Raw genomic sequence first — 20663 nt, forward strand, 5'->3', positions numbered from 1 at the left:
GATAGCTCCTCTGTCCCTCCCTTCCCCTCCTCCTTCCCAGATCTCCCACTATCTTCCTGTCTCCACCTATATCCTTCCTTTGTCCCACCCCCGACATCAGTCTGAAGAAGGGTCTCGACCCGAAACGTCACCCATTCCTTCTCTCCCGAGATGCTGCCTGACCTGCTGAGTTACTCCAGCATTTTGTGAATAAATCAATTTGTACCAGCATCTGCAGTTATTTTCTTATAATAATGTGTGAAGCAGCTTGACTATTCACCAAAACAAAGAGCTCTAGTGAATTATCCAAATTACAGCATGTTACAATACAGCAGTTGCCTGCAGCAGTGCAGAGAGCACACCTGGATTATACATTCATTAAAAATATATTTCACTTTGGAATGCTTATTACTGTCCCCAATGTAATAAGCTGAAAAACTTAGAAAATGCAAAAGTGATGAAATTTAATTTTTGTCCAAAGCTCACACACGTTTAAAGGAGTCATTTTTCTTGGCTGCGTTATTATCATCTTAATATATTTCTGAATAACAATCAAAAGAACTGCAGACTTAATGCTAAATTTGTCAGGTTAGGTTTCCTACACTACACTCCTCACCTCTAACCACAACTCCCTCCTCCTTATTCATGCCTCAGATACAACCAAAATACTTTGGGATTTGATCAGTACCTGAAATGTTAAATCATTTTATTCTATGAAACAATGGTGTTTTTCCATTATTTTCTGTTTCATCTAATTTCTAGCACAGCTGTTTTTACTTTTGGTGTTATTGGAATTTTATTTCTTGCGCATTCTCTTCCTGTAGCTAAGTTTAATTTGATACATTCTGATTTCATTTAATACACTTTGGTTTACCAAGTGTACAATAACAAACACAATTAAGGCAAATTTAAATAAAATCCTTGAACTTCACATGTACTTTAAAATGTAATTCCTGCATTTATTTTTAACCTGGCTCTTAGAACCACATTTTAGATTTGCATTGTTTTATTTTGGCCCCCACAATACACTTTCTAAAGTGATCCAGGAGAGGTACAGAATTATGACGAGCCCTACAAACCAACTTTAAAATCTTGAAGGCCTTGCTCATAAATCTTATAGAGACCGTCATACAGCACGGAAACAGGCCCTTCAGCCCAACCTGACCAATTCTTGAACCAACCTGCACAATCCTAATCCAACCACATCAACAAATCTCTGTGGACCATCTCTTCCACTACTATGAACTTGTTATTAAAGGGGAATTCAAAGTAACAAATTATGTAATTCTGACAAAAGATCTTCAGCCTGAAATATTATACCTGTTTCTCTTTCCACAAATGCTACCTCATCTGCTGAGTGCTTCTGATCTAAATGTCTTTTAAATGTTGTAATTGGGCCAGCTTCTACCTCTTATGGTAGTTCATTTCAACACCATCTTCAACCTCTCACTTCTTTTGTCCGAGGTTCCCACTTGCTTCTAAAGTATATTTATCAAAACAATCTCCAAGAAGAGCGCCTGCCTCAATGACTACCATCAGGTAGCACTTAGATCCACTGTAATGAAGTGCTTTGTGAAGTTAGTTATGGCGCAAATCAACTCTTGTTTCAGAAATTACCGAGATCAGCTTTGATTTGCTCATCATCAAAACAAATGCTGTCTCACTGGCTCTTCATTGTACTCTGAACTATTTGGATAACAGAGACATGTACGTCAGGGTGCTGTACATCCACCACAGTTTGCTGTTCTACATTATCATCTCATTCAAACTCATCACAAAGGCCTGGGCCTCTGTACCTCCCTTTGCAGCTGGATCTTCAATTTCCTCATCGACAGCCTCAATCAGTGCGGTTTGGCAAAAACATCTCAAGGCTGCATGCTTAAACCCCCAGCTCTACTCACTTTACACCAATGAATGCGTGGCTCCAATGCCATCAATGTATTACCCGACAACACCACTGTGGTTGAGTGAATTGTGGAGGCGATAAGTCATCATGCAGGAGAGAAATAGAAATGGGGTTGCAACAATTGATTCCTAGAATGCCAAGTTTGCCATAGGACATTTTCAGTGGACAAAGTCTGTATTTTCAGGAGTTCCCAAGAAAGAGAGGCAATCTCCCTGAAATTTACAACATTCATACAGGACTTTCCTGAACAGACACAGGAAGGATATTTTCCATGACTAAGAAAGTAGGAGTCAGAAAGTCAGAGTTTCAGAATAAGGGACAAGTTAGGACTGATAAGACATTTCTTCACACAATTATGTCAGAATAATAGAGTGGATGTGGTGAGAATGTTTCCTCTAGTGGGAGAGTTTAAGGACTAGAGCCTCAGAATTAAAGGAAGGGGATGAGGAGAAATTTCTTTAGTCAGAGGGTGGTGAATCTGTGGGATTCTTTGCCGCAGAAGGCTGTGGAGACCGTCAGTGGATATTTTTAAGGCAGAGATAGATAAATTCTTGATTAGTACAGGTGTCAGAGGTTATGGGGAGAAGGCAGGAGAACAAGGTTAGGAGGGAGAGAAAGATCAGCCATGATTGAATGGCGGAGTAGACTTGATGGGCCGTATGGTCTAATTCTACTCCTATTACTTATGACATAGAAACATAGAAAATAGGTGCAGGAGACCATTTGGCCCTTCGAGCCAGCACCGCCATTCATTGTGATCATGGCTGATCATCTACAATCAATAACCTGTGCCTGCCTTCTCCCCATATTCCCTGATTCCACTAGCCCCTAGAGCTTTTTTAAATTCATCCAGTGAATTGGCCTCCACTGCCTTCTGTGGCAGAGAATGCCACTAATTCACAACTCTCTGGGTGAAAAAGTTTCTTCTCACCTTAGTTTTAAATAACCTTGTGTTTTTTTGAAATTATCTTTCCTGGAGGGATGTGAAGGTCAATAAAATCAATGATCAAGGGATTTCTGGATATTAATGGAATTACGAGATATGGGTAGTTCAGGATCATTGCACAGACCTGCACTGCTGCAGATCATTGCACAGTCTATTTGTGCGACTCATTGACATTTCAAATTTGCCATTATATCTTTTTCCCTGCTCCAATTCTCGCTGGAAGTATTGTTATATGTTGATATGCTTTTCTCAGGCTGGACAGTAGTTTGAGGAACACCAGTATTGTGAAACTGCTTCTGAAATCAGTGGTTTGCAATCTATTAATCAAATCTTATTAGCCCAGGACTACCAGAATTCACTTCCAAACCTGCATATGAAAAGGGTCCATCTCACTGGCTTTCTAAATTCCAGAGACAATTTTAAATTGGTTTTATTGTGTTTGCATTCAGAAACATTTGAAAACTATTAAAACTTGATTAAATAATTAAAATTTGAAAAAAACCATTCATAATTAGAAACATTAAAATGAAACAAACTGATGATACTTTACAAAAAGATGCTTTCATTTTGCCTCCTAATCCTTTGTCCTATTCCACAGTTGGGTCACAGATCTTAAGCCAGCTCCAATTTGGTCTTCTGAACTCATTGGCAGTCTCAGACCCTGTTTGATAGTTCATAAGTTTGGAACTTTACAGTTTCAAAGGTTGAATGCTGGCATTTCTCAACAGAACTGGAACAAAAATTGAAACAGCAAAATCTGACTCAATTGGGTCACCGGAGAGAAATGGCAGAAACAAAGAGAAAAATATGACATGTTGATTAAATATTAGAGATAATTTCAATGAATTCTGCTAGAATTTTGTATTTTATTTCTAAAAGTAATGGGGACTTTGTAAGAATAATGACCAAATGATCACATATCAAATTAGAAATCATGATAGACCAAGAGAAGGATTTCCCCATTGGAAAGTTACTTCCATAAATGCTTTCATTACCTTTCCAGATCATATTGTAAACGTTTTTGATCGCACCTCAATTGCTCATCACTTTGAAGATCCGGCAGGTCTTGTCAGATCGAGTGCAGGTTTTCGGCAAAATGATGAACTAGTCTACATTTTGTCTTGCCGACATAAAGGCAGGTACATCAAGAGAACCAAATGTGTTAGATAAGGTTCGAGGAGGTGCTTGGGACCCTTTGCCTCACTTGGAAGGACGGCTGGACAACCTGGATGGATGCAAGGGAGATATCGGGACAAGTGTTGCAACTGGCCTGCTGGATCTCCCGGTAACCATTTTAACTCCCCTTCCCATACTGAACTTTCTGTCCTGGCCATTGCCAAAGTGAGGTCGCATGCAAACTGGAAGAACAGCACCCCATATTGCACTTGGGTAGTTTCCAACCCAATGGTAGAACAATTAATTTGATTTTAGGTAACGCACCAACAACAACCTTTTCCCCTTCACCAGTCCCCTTCCACTGCATCCACCTATCACTTCCCAGGCTTTATCCCACCACCTCTCCTTCAGCTTTCTTCCCCAACTAGAGTTAATCAGAAGAAAGATCCTAACCTGGAATGTCATCTGTCTGTACAGCCAAAAGGGGAGGTTAGATTGTTTGTCTGGAGCATCAGAGGGCAAAGGAACCCATATGCATGCGTATCTTGTTAACAAGGGAGGTAGTGGCAGCAGATATGATAGGAATGTTTAAGAAACATTTAAACAATCTTATGAAGACAGGGAATGGAGTAATACAGACCATATGTAGGCAGATTTTATTTTGTAGGTAGATTTTTTTCTTCTGTGCAGTGTTTTTAGTTTTAAATTATGTTGAATAGACTTTGGCAACATTTCAAACACCTTTTTGAGTTTCATGTATCCATCAATGACAATACCCTAATTGTCCTTTTCCATTACTAAGAAAACAAATCAAGTTTATCTGAGATTATCAATTCTAAAATTGTCACTACTGTTATTTGACTAATTGGATGTAATTACGTAGGTTTCCCGGTCTCATTTTAAAACTAAACGATGGCCGTGCAAGGCCAATGAATCTGAAAGCAAGTAAAATAGAAGGTATGGCTTAAAAAAAAACACAGCAGGAATACCGCAGACATTTCCGGGTATATCCTTTAGAAGAAGAATGTTACCGCAACTGGAAGGGTTAAAAAAAATCTGCATGCAAGATTATACTTAAAGGTTCATGGTACTCCATCATCATCATTAAATATATTCAAAATTAAGAATTTATTCCATGGAATTAGAGATTAAAGAGCAATCTTTAAATCTTTAGTGACACTTAGAATTGAAATAATTAACAAGATACATGAGGAAGGACTTTCATTTGTTAACTTGGAACAATGTTCAACAATTGTAAAATTCTATATTAGAAAATAAAATTAAGGATTATGAGAATACAAAATATGACTGAAGATTAAAACACTTACTAAAATATTTATAAGGATTGTGAAATAATGTGCAAAATAAAGTTGAGGCAAAAGTTGAAGCTTGCAGCCCAGTGGTATGAACATTGACTTCTCCAACTTTAGATAGTTCCTCTGTCCCTCTCTTCCCCTCCCCCTACCCAGTTCTCCCTCTATCTTCCTGTCTCCACCTATATCCTTCCTTTGTCCCGCCCCCGACATCAGTCTGAAGAAGGGTCTCGACCCGAAACGTCACCTGAGATGATGCCTGACCTGCTGAGTTACTCCAGCATTTTGTGAATAAATACCTTCAATTTGTACCAGCATCTGCAGTTATTTTCTTACAGAATATAAAAGAGTGTAAATGGCTCAACGTCAAACAAAAAATACCAAAGTGGAAGAAACTGGTGGAACTCAGCTGTCAAGCAGCATTCATGGAAGAAAGTGGACAGACGACGCTATGGGTTACAGAAAATTTAGTGCAAACTGTAATTCTGATTGCAAATAGTGAAACAAGGCTTTAGACCCATCTCAGCAAATATAAAACATCACTGCAAGAGAATTATGTGTTCTAATAAATAATTTAACAACTAGCAAATTCATTACTTCACCTCAAATGTCTTCTCCACACTATTATATTCAAGCATTTACAAATCAATCTTAGCTTCTCAACCTGGTGATGACTTTTCTATAATTTTGCGGAAGTAAAGGACAAGAATTTTGAATGTACAAGTACACTCCAGCTTCATCACTTCGGAATATTTTGTGTTGGTACATCTGTTCAGCACTAAAAAGAGATTGGCTCCTACAATCAAGCATAGTTTTAGATATTAGATGACATCATAATGAGGTGATGAAATCACATAGGACATAGATAGCATGGAGCGAGGTGACTTGTTAACGGGACACCTAGTAGAGAGGATCTTTATTACATTACATTCCTTCCTGGTCCACATTCTAAAGGACATACGTGAGTGGGCTAATAGATTGTATGCTAGAGGATGCCATGCAAACCATGATCCTAACCAGAGACAGAGCCAATCCCAGGGAAGGCTGGTGCAAAGCAGGGCTGCATCATTATTCCAATACTAACCTCAAAGCTTTCTTGCAGCAGTGTTGCATCGAACCTCCAATAAACTATCAATGGGATACCAGGCAAATTAGGAACCCATCAAACTTCTGACAACTGTGTTCTAGAACCAAAATCACTGAAATTCAGTTGTCAAACGGCAGAATTCACATAGTGCTTGCATTTGTGCAAGCTCAGTGAGCTTCAAGCGAGCATCGACTCAGGCCAATATCAATTCATTCACAGAATGAGTGAAGAAATAACTTTCGTATTCAACATTCTCAAGACAAAATGTCCTCCAGCTCTCTGCTCCTGCTGTGTACTACACTGCACTTCAACGCAAAAAAAAAAATTAAAGGAAAGACAAACCATGTCTCAAATCCCAGGAGGCACCTTTCATGGAAGGTAGACATTCATATTGAACCCCACCACTATATTCAATGCATCAGCACAACCACGAGGTAAAGGGCATTTAAAGATCAAATCATCAAACATACTAAAATCATAGCCTGGGAAGCAGCAAAAGAGCCTACCCTTCCTATATGTTTTAAAGATCTCAGACGATCTGCAGGAGACATCTCATAGGCTGCTGTAGAAAGATCCCATAAATGCAATCTCTGCAAATTCCTCCCAATTCATTGGAATGAGAAGTCAACCATCGACACCAAAATCATGAGCATTGAGGCCCCAATTACATATCATCAGCTCCATTGGTCAGGCAATGTTGTTTGTGTGCCAAATGTTAGAGGCTCAAAACTCTGACATGGGAAGAGATAACCAGATGGAGGAAGTGCTCGAAGTTTCTTTGAGCGAATGCAATGTCCACAATGACTTCTGAGATCCCCAGCTGATGTTTGGTCAAAATAGAGAACAAGCCTTCACTTTGGCACAGACCAAGTCATGTGTAATAGAGCAGCAGTAGTGCATTGCCATATTAACTTCCAACTTGCCTAACTGATCAAGTATCTCCCACCCCATGTATGGAGGTGCCACACTGGCCTCACCAGTCAGAGTCAGTCAGACAGCGTGGAAACAGGCCCTTCGGCCCAACTTATCCAGACCAACCACATGCCCCAACTACACTCGATCCAAATGGTCTGCAATGGGCCAATATCCCTCTAAACCTATCCTATCCATGTACTCGTTCCAATTTTATTTTTGAACGCTGTGATAGTACCTGCTTCAATTACTCCTCTGGCAGATCGTTCCATACACCTATCACCCTTTGAGTAAAAAAGTTGTCCATCATGTTCCCATGATATCTCTCCCCCCACACCCTCACCTTAAACCTTTGTTCTCTAATTTTTGATTTCTCCATCTCTGGGTAAAAGACACAATGCATTTACCCTATATATTCCTCACATGTTCTTCTCTAGGATCACCACTCACCCTGCATGGGTTCTGCATGGGTGCAGGAGATAACGCCGATGCAGTCATCAACAAAGCGTAGATAGATATGCATACAATTTCTATCCTGCACTCAAATTCACGGATCATGGATAGACACAAAAAGCTGGAGTAACTCAGCGGGACAGGCAGCATCTCTGGAGAGAAGGAATGGGTGACGTTTCGGGTCGAGACCCTTCTTCAGACTGGTTAGGGATAAGGGAAAAGAGAGATATAGACAGTGATGTGGAGAGATAAACAATGAATGAAAGATATGCAAAAAAGTAACGATGATAAAAGAAACAGGCCATTGTGAGCTGTTTGTAGGGTGAAAACGAGAAGCTTGTGCCACGTGGGTGGGGGAGGGATAGAGAGAGAGGGAATGCCGGGGCTACCTGAAGTGAGAGAAATCAATATTCATACCACTGGGCTGTAAGTTGCCCAAGTGAAACATGAGATGCTGTTCCTCCAATTTGCATTTAGCCTCACTCTGAAAATGGAGGAGACCTGGGACAGAAAGGTCTGTGTTGGAATGGGAAGGAGAATTAAAGTGTCCAGCAACCGGGAGATCAGGTTGGTTCAGGCGGGCTAAGGGAAGGTGTTCTGCGAAGCATTCACCAAATCTGCGTTTGGTCTCGCCGATGTATAAGAGTCCACATCTTGAACAACAGATACAGTAGATGAGGTTGGAGGAGGTGCAAGTGAACCTCTGCCTAACCTAAAAGGACTGTCAGGGTCCCTGGACAGAGTTGCGGGAGGAGGTATAGGGACAGGTGTTGCATCTTCTGCGGTTGCAGGAGAAGGTACCTGGGGAGGGGGTGGTTTGGGTGGGAAGAAATGTTAACCAGGGAGTTGCGGAGAGAACGGTCTCTGCGGAAGGTGGAAAGGGGTGGAGATGGGAAAATGTAGCTAGTGGTGGGATCCCGTTGGGGGTGGCGGAAATTTCGGAGGATTATGTGTAGTATGTGACGACGGCTGATGGGGTGGAAGGCAAGGATTAAGGGGACTCTGTCTCTGTTGCGACCAGGGGGAGGGGGAGCAATAGACAACAGACAATAGGTGCAGGAGTAGGCCATTCAGCCCTTCGAGCCAGCACCGCCAGTCAATGCGATCATGGCTGATCACTCTCAATCAGTACCCCGTTCCTGCCTTCTCCCCATACCCCCTCACTCCGCTATCCTTAAGAGCTCTATCCAGCTCTCTCTTGAAAGCATCCAACGAACTGGCCTCCACTGCCTTCTGAGGCAGAGAATTCCACACCTTCACCACTCTCTGACTGAAAAAGTTCTTCCTCATCTCCGTTCTAAATGGGGACGGAGCTGCAGGTTACCGAGGAGACACGAGTGAGGGCCTCATCCATGACCTCTTGGACCATCTCTGATTTCTTCCTACCATTTCTTGTTCTCACCGTATCCATCACAGTAGATAGACTATCAACTGACACCTATTATAAATCTACTGACTCCCACAACGATCTAGACTACACCTTCCCACCCTGCCTCCTGTGAAGACTCTATCCCCTGCTCTCAATTCCTCCGTCTACGCCGCATCGGCATCCAAGATGAGGTGTTCCACAAGGGGAAATCTGAGATGTCCTCATTTTTTAGGGAACGGAAGGTCCCCTCTTCCATCATAGATGAGGCCCTCACTAGGGTCTCCTCAATATCCAGCTACCCCTCTCTTGCTCCCCCTCCTCCCAGTCGCAACAGGGACAGAGTCCCCCTAGTCCTCACATTTCACCCCATGAGCTGTCGCATACAGCACATAATCCTCTGACATTTTCGCCACCTACAACGGGATCCCACCAGTAGCCACATCTTCCCTTCTACACCCCTTTCCGCTTTCCGCAGAGACCATTTCCTCCGCAACTCCCTGTTAACTTCGTCCCACCCAAACCTCCCATTCCCAGGTTCTTTCCCCTGCAACAAGAGATGCAGCACCTGTCCCTATACCTCCCCCATCAACTCTGTCCAAGGACCCTGACAGTCTTTTCAGGTGAGGCAGAGGTTCACTTGCACCTCCTCCAACTTCATCTACTGTTCCAGGTGTGGACTCCTATATATCGGTGAGACCAAGCACAGGCTTGTCGATCGTTTCACTGAACACCTCTGTTCAGTCCGCCTAAACCTACCTGATCTCCCGAGTGCTAAACACTTTGACTCCTCCTCCCATTTCCACACTAACCTTTCTGTCCTTTGGAGGAACAGCACCTCATATCTTGCCTGGACAGCTTACGGGTACCCCAGTGGTATAAATATTGACTTCTCGAACTTCAAGTAACCCTTGCCTTCCCTCCCTCTCCATCCCTCCCCTTCCCAGTTCTTTGACCAGTCTGACTGTTCCTGATTACTTTTTTCTGTTTGCTTTGTTGTTACCTTCTCTAAGCTAACAATGATCTATTCTACATTTTCCTTGATCTCCACCCTTTTGATGTCTCTTTCTCACACCTTACACTTCCTTATCTCCGTATCTCCTTCTCCCCCGACTCTCAGTCTGAAGGGTCTCAACCCGAAATGTCACCCATTCCTTCTCTCCAGAGATGCTGCCTGTCCCGTTGAGTTACTCCACAATTTGAATCTCTCTCCTAACTTATACACTCAATACTCTGAAGACGAATGTGCCAAAAGCCTTCTCGGCTACCCTATCTAGCTGTGACATTCTTTCAAGGAACTGTGTACCTGGACTCCGAGAGCCCTCTGCTCTACAACACCCGCTAATGGAATCAAGGGATGTGGGGAGAAAGCAGGAACGCGGTACTGATTTTGGAGGATCAGCCATGATCAAATTAAATGGTGGTGCTGGCTCAAATAGCCTTCTCCTGCACCTATTTTCTATGTTTCTATGTTTCTACTCCCCAGAGCCCTGCCATTCACTGTGTAGGTCCTGCCCTGGTTTAACTTCCCAAAATGCAACTCCTTACACTTCTCTGTATTAAACTCCGCCAACCATTTCTCAGCCCACCAGCCCAACCAATCAAGATCCTGCTGAAATATTTGACAACCATTCTCGCTATCTACAATACCACCCACTTCAATGTCATTTGCAAACTTATCTAAATCATTGATATAGATGACAAACAGCAATGGGCCCAGCACCGAATCCTGAAGCACACCAGTCATCACAGTCCTCCATTCCGAAAAACAATACTCAATCATCACGCTCAGCTTCCTTTCATTGAAAGCAATTTTCTTTCCAGTATCTCTCCTTGATCCCTCGCAATCTAACCTTTCAGAGCAGCCTAACATGCAGAACTGTCAAATCCATATATATGTCTACAGCTCTGCCCGTATCAACCTTTTTGATTACATCTTCAAAACAAAACGTAGATTCGCGAGACATGATCTCCCATGTGCAAAATTGTGCTGACTCTCCCTAATCCCTAAAAGGGCACTAAACAACAGTTGCATAAGCCTCTTGATGTTTTTTTTGATGCACAAAAGGTAATTAAATTTGTCAATGGGCGGCATGGTGGCGCAGCGGTAGAGTTGCTGTCTTACAGCGAATGTAGTGCCGGAGACTCAGGTTCGATCCTGACTACGGGCGCCGTCTGTACGGAGTTTGTACGTTCTCCCCGTGACCTGCGTGGGTTTTCTCCGAAATCTTCGGTTTCCTCCCACACTCCAAAGACGTACAGGTATGTAGGTTAATTGGCTGGGCAAATGTAAAAATAAATAAAAAATTGTCCCTGGTGTGTGTAGGATAGTGTTAATGTGCGGGGATTGCTGGGCGGCGCGGACCCGGTGTATCTCTAAATCTAAAAAATAAAATAAAAATCTATTGTCCATTCCTGGCTGTCAATAAAAATGATCAACTTACTGCCAAATTGAATTACATACAAGTAGGAACAGTTTAGAAAGAAAGGTTTTCTTTATTCCTTCTAATTACCCCCTTCACAATGTGATTCTGCAAGCAATCAGATTTTACCTAGTCCCATTCACGCTCCGAGATAAGGCAAACAGTAAAGTTTTTTACTTCATTTCAAGCAAGATCTCCTAATCTAGATTGGCATTTTGGTGTTTTTGATGTGAATGATTCAGTACCACTATGTTAATCAATGATTAACCAAATACAGATTAAGTGTGGTTTTAAAGTTAATTAGACTACTAAACAATATGAAAAAAAGAATGCTTCAAATTGAACTTTGAAGGCAGAATAAATTCAAAGCTACTTTGCTGAAACTAAAAGTCCATTCTTTACCTTTTCAAAGTAATCTTGTTGCTGGATTATCAGACTGGATGGTTTCCATTACCACTCTCTTTAGGACAGCTCAGCTTTATGTTGTGTCCCAAGAACAGATGATATTTTACAACATTTATGATCCTTGACCAAGGATATTATGGGTGGCCAGTTGGTAGAAATGTGCTGTTTTAAAAGCACAGTTCTCAAAGGTGTAAGCATACTGTAATGAGCTCAGGCAGCTTGATTGAAGGACAAAAACATAGCCTGCTCATCCATTATTTGCTAATGCAGTTAGTCCATCGCCAGGTTGTAGTCACTGTGACATCAGAAGTCAGAAATTGTCACTCAGTGGACTCCTATCCTTTGAATGAAACTGCTGTTTTTCCAATGACTCTGCAGGCAACAGTGAAAACTGTTTTAATGTCATCTACCACATTTTGCTCAATACATGTTCCTAATTAATAGAACAATTACATAGTCCAAATTAACTTTTCAGAAAGCATTGATAATGTTGAAAAGGAATACCAGTAATAAATTTACAATTGGACAATTTTGCATGTTTACTAATCAGATAGTAGTTGAGTCTTAATCAAGCGTACTCTAAGCAAAATAATCGTCTGCCAGAGTACTTGGAACAAGAGATTCGATTTTATCATCCAAGACCTGCATAAACTAACAGTGCAAATCTAATTAAACTAGCTATAACCCATTTAAAATTATAATGCACCATTTACATCAAACTGTGAGATAGGTTTGCAAATCGTTTTACAATGCATCTTAGAAACAGGTTTAAATTTTGCACTAGGTGTCTTTAATTTTTTAAGCCATGTTGATGCAAGTTTTGAAAAATACAAACCACTAAAGCTGGTGAGAAGTAGGGTTATTATTAGAAAAAGCAAAATGCTCAAATTTCTGGATTGAACTCAAATCTGAGATTAAGCAATGATTTTACACAAATCTCTGCCTCATCTAGTTTAACTTACAGATACAGCATGGAAACAGACCCTTCAATCCACTGAGTCCATGATGACCAACACACTAGTTCTATGTTATTCTAGCTTTGCATCCTACACACTAGGGGCAATTTACAGAAGCCAATTAGCCTACACATCTTTGGAATATGGGTGGAAACTGGAGCACCCAGAGAAAACCTAAGTGATCACAGGGAGAGCATACAAACTCTGAACAGACAGCACCTGTAGTCAGGATCAAACCCAGGTCCCTGTCGCTGAAAGGCAGCAACTCTACTGCTGGAAAAATAACTTTTGTACTTGTCAAAGTACAAGCATTATCAGAGATAAAAACAGAATTAAAAAAATCTATCAAGTTAGATAGCATCTATGGATTGAAAAACAATGTTAATGTTTCAGATCAAAAGACCTTTTGGCAGATCTAGGAAACAGAAAACAAACAAAATTTGTTTCAAGCTGGTGGTTAGGGGGAGGGAAATGGGAGAGTAGTGATGGATGGGACAAAAGAATATCTGTGACTGGTCGAGGTCAGGGATAACATGGGGATACGTTTTAAATGTCCTCCAGTCAAATTTATTAGTTGGAGCAGTTAGGGATGATATTACGGACACAAGTATAAAGTGTCGTAAACAGCACAGCTGCAGGACATGCCTAGTAGTCAGGATGTACTCAAGGATGTACTCAAGGATGTACAAAAAAGAAGCAATATCACAGACTGATGATTTACAGAAGTGACCAAATTTGATATCGGTCAGAGAAAGCAACTTACTGGAAGTTGGGCAATTCAACATAATCCAGAAAGCTGCATTATGCCCAGATGCAAGATGAGGTACTGTTCCTCAAACTTACGTCGACCAAACGTGTAAGAGCAAACATTGCAATGGAGAATAAAAGTGGCAGGTAACAAAAAGTTCAGGCGTCGCTCCTGTGAACAGAACACAGATGCTCTGCAAAGTGGTCACCCAATGTGTGACCCATGTAGTCTTTCCCATTGTGAACACAAAATGCGCAGCCATGAATCAGAAGTGTAACTGACTCGCTGATATGCCTGAAAATGGTTTGCATTCCTGGATTGGGGGGGGGGGGGGGGGGTAGGGGGGGGGGGCACAGGGAGGGTCAGGGTTTACTGGTGCAGAAGATGCAATACCGGTCTACCCTTACCAGTACTTCCTCTGCAACTTAAAACCACCTTTTTCCCCTCTTTACCAGATCTGAAATGTTAACTTTCTTTCTACAGTCACTGCCTAACCTGCTGAATATTTTTACGTTTTTTTCATTTTTATATAACAAAGTAGATTATTCAACTTCCCAAAAATGAGAAATGTCAGAATAAATAGTTGACATGACATCCTCCTCCATTAGTTCATCTGAAATTACTCAACAAATACAGCTTAGACTCACCTTTAAGTTAATCCAGCAAGGTATCCTTAATATTATGATAACACTTCAATCAGCGCAATTAGTAAATATCTATATTAGAATTGGAAGAATTGTACAGAGAAACAGCAAAAAATCTTTTCACTCAAATGGTGGCAGGTGTCTGAAATGGGTGTTGGAAGCAGAAACCTTCATCACATTTAAAGAACCTTTGGAGATGTACTGAAAGAACTGACTTAAAGCTTATGCCTGGGGCCGGGGGGGTGGAATTGAAGTTATTTTTGACCAGAAAAAGGCAGAGTGGTTTGAACATGTTGGAAACTTTCCATGAGTCACAAGGAATACCACATGGTTGCCTTATAGATAGAACCAAAGAAGAATATTTACCCAGAAGTGGGCACAATTTAACATTCAAAGGAAAATATAATGTACACATCTCAGCTCTCCTGTTTTTTTAAAATAAAATTAAAACTGCAGGCAGAAGAAATTAAAATAGGTAATTTTCATAAGGCCAAGATAATAACAAGAGGAAATGAATATTGTCCAGAATTTTTAGATTTTACTTTGCCTCCAGTCTCATTTTCACAATTATCTAGTCAGAGGGTGGTGACTAATTCTTTAGTCAGAGGGTGGTGAATCTGTGGAATTCTTGGCCACAGAAGGCTGTGGAGGCCAAGTCAATGGATATTTTTAAGGCAGAGATCGATAGATTCTTGATCAGTACAGTTGTCAGGGATAATGGAGAGAAGGCAGGAGAATGGGGTTAGGAGGTGGAGATAGATCAGCAATGATTGAATGGCGGAGTAGACTTGATGGGCCAAATGGCCTAATTCTGCTCCTATCACTTATGACCTAATGATCTATTTTTGATCCCCTCTTCTGCACCTCCATCATAAAAATTTCTTGAGGCAACTTAAAAAGTTGAAGTAGGAAGTGAAATAAGCACGTTAAACAATACTCCAAGGCATTTCTGACTTAAAAAATTAACAACTTTACAACATGTGCAAAGGGCCATTTTCTAAATTTGCCCGCACCAATTCCTTCTTTAGCCATTTGGTTAAAATGTCTCCTAGTATTTTCAGAAATACATTTAGATTTGAATCATTGTTTACTGTATACGATCTGTTTTCCAGAAAACTTCAATGTAATGGAAAACTTCAATTATAACGGTGCCGAGTGCTCAATATATTATTTCCTTGTGCCGAGAAAATTCATTTTAAAGAAAATTCTCTTTTCTTTTCTTCTTTCAAGTACTGAGAAGGAAGACACCATTTTCAAAAGTAATTATGATAATATATTTTATCAGGATCTAATCCATGTGCACAGTATATAGGAAATAATGCTTCAGGGTTTTTTTGTGTACAGAAATCACAATGACTAGAGGATATAGGCTCTACAGGCCTCCATTTGGAGATACTATGATGTAATAAAAAGTTCTGAAAGCTTTATTCTTTAAGATGATTACACTGACTGCAATTCAGGAATAACTCTAATCACTTATTCTAGGAAAGACGACAATCACAGGATATCGTATTTAAACACATGCATCGCGCATACTGAATGTCCTTGATGATTGGTGTTTGTCTTCAACCACTGGCTCTATCTTTATACAACTAAACGGCATTCTGGGCTACTTTGGAGAACAGTTAAGAGGTAATTATGGTAGGCCATAATGGTAATAATAAGTTTCCTTGCCAAAAGACCATCAGGTTTTTCTTGAGATCAAAATATTACATGTTTGTCTTTTAAGTTCTTTTTGGCATTTAGTCAGCCAAATTCAAATTCTTAGACTGACACAGTAGAATTTAATCTCAAATTCTGTGCATTTTTAGTTCTAGCTTGATTACCAATACTGCACTACCAATGCAGTAGTAGTGCACTACTTGATTACTAATGCTGCAAAGCTCTTAATTCTAACATTCCAACTCGATTTTCAGCTGTACTCACAAATCATGAAATGGCAACAGCACAGAAGAGGAGCATTAAGTCGCAGCAATGCAGCAGGGCCCACTTCACACTTTCTTGTAGTCTTGCAATATTATTTTTCAGCCGCCTTTGAATGTCACAAACTAATCTGTCACCCAATATACTCAGACATTAACCATTCACTTCTTAGAAAGTTATTTCCTTGCAGCACTTTTCCTAATTGCTTTAAATCGAGCCCCGCTCCCCCACCCCACCCAGGTTCTCCATTGCTCCACAAATAGGAACATCAATCAACCCCCAATAGCTTTCTCATTATTTTAAGCTTCTTTATGACAACTTAACTCCAACATGAGCAATTCAAATCTCTTCAACCTTTGTTCCCATGCAAATCTTTTATTCCAGAAACCATTCAAGCAAGTTTAACTTGCACCTGCCCCAAGGCCTTTATCTAGTTCCTGAAGCTTATATTTCAAGCTTCTTTACAATCTCTTTTCAAAGTCAATTAAAAATATCTAGAGGATTCAATCATATGTATTACTCACAACAAAACATTTTAATAAACCTAAGCACTGACAAAATACCTTAAAAGTATTTTACTACTGAAAAGAAGGAAACCATAAAAACTAACCAGAACAGGAGGAGGAGAGTGAAAAAGGAAGGAAAGCATGTCATAGAGTATAAAACAATATTGATCAATGTTGAACAAACTGTGGATCAAAACTGGAAGAGTTATCAAATGAACATGATATAACAACAAAAGAATGGGTTGCATTATTTCAAATCATAAACATTACTTTTGGGGAGGTTTATAAAAAACTTATTGAACTAACCTGGCATTGGAAATCATTTGTTTATCATTTTCATGTTACCAAATGTCAGACAAATTCCAATAATCTACAACTTCCAAACTTATGCAATAGTTCCCCAGATCAAAGATTTGGAAAGAAAATTGTCTTCCTGAAATCACCAGAACCTGTTGACAAAGAAAGCCATTCCTAATTAAATACGGATGTTGCTAGTTTTAGCACATGAACAAAGCAAGAATATCAACAGTTCTTTTTGCAAATAGCATAGGATTAAGGCATGACATTTTGCAGCATTCTTAATAATACAGCTTTTCCGGATAAGGAGCAAGAAGAGTAAATATACCAATAACTATGGAATTTGGCATCTTGCGTTTGTCATTCCAAAAGGCACTGCCCAAGAAAATTAATAAGGGTGCAACTGTTGGTGCTCAAAAACACATTGGCCCCAAAAGCCCCAAACTCATGCCCGATTGGGGCCAATGTGTCTAAACTACAATGTGAGCCGCAATATTTGATCTGTGGCCAAATATATGCTATTAGGTCTGCCTCAGATGAGAGCTATGGGTTCATGTTCTCTCCAGAATTTGAGCAATTCAGCGGAATTCAATGTAGGATGAAAGGAATATCACATTGATCAACCCGGGCACTGTATTCTACATGTATGTATTCTAATTAATTCTGGAATACAAACTAGTTTTTTCCAGTTTCATTGACATTGAAAAGAAATAGCAAAAAACTTTAAATTAGGCTTAAGGAACTTGGTGAATGTATTCTACAAATGCTTTAAATAGATGGACGGTAGACCAACTATTTTGATGTGACAGCCAATAAGGCACATCACCACATCTATCTCCGGGGAGACCAAGGAAATTCAACGTATCTCCAATAACGTACAAACTTCTACAGAAGGACTATAGAAACCATATAGTAGGGTTGCATCACATTTTGGTTTAGGAACGGCTCTGCCCAATAAATTGCAGGGAGTTGTAAATGTAGCCCAGTCCATCACAAACTAGTCTTCACACCATTGACTCCATCTGCATTTTACACTGCCTCGGAAAAGCAACCAACATAATCAAAGACTCGTCCCACCCCAGTCATTCCTTATTTTCTTCCCTCCCCCCAACCTACCCCACACCCGTCCAACAGAAGCATGCACCACCAGACTTGGGAGCAGCTTCTTCCTGTTATCAGGCTTCCAAATGATCCTTCCATAGATTTGGATATTCTCTGATTCAATTCTACCCATTGTGGATATTGGATTTTATCTTTGCCATTGATGCACTACAATGCTGAGAACTTTATTCTGCACTCTGTATCTTCCTCTTTGCTCTATCTATCGTACTCAAGTTTGACTTCATTGCATTTATGTATGGTACATCTGAGCTGTGATAACAAACCCACACCTAAACTTACATGCGCACTCAGAGAAGAAGGGAAGTGGTGGGGAGAGCATATCACTTGAAATGATATTCCATTTTCATACTGTTGAGTTGCAAGGGCCCATTTGGAATATGAGGTGCTATTCTTCCAGTTTGTACGTGGCCTCACTCTGGCGATACAGGAGCACATGCATACTGAAGAAACAGCACCTCATATTCCGCTGGGTAACCTACAGCCCAATGGTATGAATACTGAATTTGCGTAGGAAGAAACTTCAGATGCTGGTTTACACCGAAGATAGACACAAAATGTTGGATTAACTCAGTGTGTCAGGAAAGGAATAGGTGATATTTCTGGTCGACCCCCTTCTTCAGACAGAGAGATACTAGAGGCATGAAAAGGTTATGAACAAAATGTTCCATTGTTGTTCTACCCATCATCACATTGTAAAAACATGTGGATCTAAAAAATAGACGAGTTTAACAGAATATGCTGGGATACTCAGTATATCAGGCAGGATGCAGAAAGAGAAACAGCTTTAAAACTTACAGATCCATAACCAATAGTCTTACCAGAAATTAACCGATTTAAAACATGACTGTTTCACTCTCTGTTTGGAGAGTAATACAGCACTATCTGTTTGATACAAGTTTTTTTCTCATGGGATAGAGATTTTGTTGGACATTTCAGAGGACAGATTGGTCATTTCAGAGGACAACTGACAGTGAGACATAATGCCGAGTCCGGAGTCGCTAATAGGTAAATAAATCAACTAAAGAACACAGAAGTGATGTTTCAAATTTATGAGACAGAACTACTGCAGTGGAGGTTTTAAGGGCTTATGCAAACTAATTTCCAGTCAGACCAGGTTAACCCAAGTTAACTGACAAATCACATTTTTTAATTGCAGTTCCGTCAATTTTATAATACTCTTGTCAACTCATTGCTTTGCAGCAAAAAAAGTTTGAATGATTGCTATGTATCATTTACAAAGTAATCAACACGATTCTCAGGTTTTGAATGCACAAGATGGCTGTTGGTTGGAAAGCATAACTGACGTAAAAACTGAAAATGCTGGAAATACTCAGATCAGTCAGTACCGGAGAGAGAAACAAATCAAACATTTCTGACCAATATTGTTTGAGAACAAGAGTTGCAGCAAGTAAAATGGTGTTGTTCTGTTCAGAATATTTCACGATTTGAAATTCATTTTTACGAGCAGCATAAAGGAACATTCAAATAAACAAATGTCCATGAAAAGATTGAGTAATTTAAAACACTAATTCAGAAAGCAGTCCAATGTGCTAACTTTCTTATCTTGAAATCTTACTTTGTAGTTCAAATGGTAACAAAGACTTTTGGACTAAAAGATATTGGCGCAGAATTAGGCCATTTGGCCCATCGAGTCGCTCCTCCATTTGATCACTGCCGAACTATTTTCCCCTCTCAACCCCATTGTCTTGCCTCCTTCCCATAAACTATGACACCCTGACTAATCAAAAACCTATTAATCTCTGTTTCAGAAATACTCGGTGTCTCCACAGCTGACTGTGTCAATGAATGCCATAAATTTACCACCCTCTGGCTAAATAAATTCCTCTTGAATTCCATTGTAAAGGTACGAGTCCTTTTATTCTGAGGCTGTGCCCTCTGTTCCAAGACTCCCCCACAAGTGGAAACATCCTCTCTTCATCCAATCTATCGACATCTTTCATTATTTAAATAAGAGTCCCCCCCCCCCCCCCCACCCTTCTAAACTCCAGCAAGTACAGGCCCAGAATCATCAAATGCTTCTCACATTAGCCCAATAACACCCTGATCATTAACATAAACGTCCTCTGAATCCTCCAACACCAGCACATTCTTCCTCAGATAAGGGGCCCAAAACTGCTCACAGGTGTCAGAGATAATGGGAAGAAAGCAGGAGAATGGGTTTAGGAGGGGTAGAAATAGATCAGCCATGATTGAATGGCGGAGTATACCTGATGGGCCAAATGGCCTAATTCTACTCCTATCATTTATGACATAACAATATTCAATATGTGGTCAAACCAGCATCTTATAAAGCCCCAGCATTACACCAGTGTTTCTATATTCTAGTGATCTTGAAATGAATGCTAACATTGCATTTGTCTTCCTTACTACTGACAACCTGCAAATTAATCTTTTGGGAATCCTGCACCAGCATCCCCAAGTCCCCTTGCACCTCTGATTTCTGAATCATCTCCCCATTTAGAAAATAGTACACACATTTATTCTTCTCCCAAAGAATTTCAATGAATTCATATTATTTTTTACATCATCCATTTGAAAAT

General features: G+C 40.3%; 1 protein-coding gene across 14 annotated transcripts in view; it reads right to left on the reverse strand.

Annotated features, from left to right (window-relative positions):
- Positions 1 to 20663, reverse strand: part of atosb (atos homolog b) — a 108872-nt gene that overhangs the window by 40438 nt on the left and 47771 nt on the right. For 8 of the 14 annotated variants that reach the window (XM_078396400.1, XM_078396334.1, XM_078396409.1 and 5 more), the window contains one exon: positions 16990 to 17132. The exons of 4 other annotated variants lie outside the window; for them this stretch is intronic. The gene's annotated coding sequence lies outside the window, so the exon portion shown is untranslated. Of the gene's footprint in view, positions 1 to 11903; positions 12279 to 16989; positions 17133 to 20663 lie in introns of all 14 variants that reach the window. 2 more of the 14 variants (XM_078396353.1, XM_078396343.1) reach the window with 1 other exon arrangement.

The sequence above is a fragment of the Rhinoraja longicauda genome, chromosome 1 (assembly GCF_053455715.1).
Source record: "Rhinoraja longicauda isolate Sanriku21f chromosome 1, sRhiLon1.1, whole genome shotgun sequence".
Lineage (NCBI taxonomy): Eukaryota > Metazoa > Chordata > Chondrichthyes > Rajiformes > Arhynchobatidae > Rhinoraja > Rhinoraja longicauda.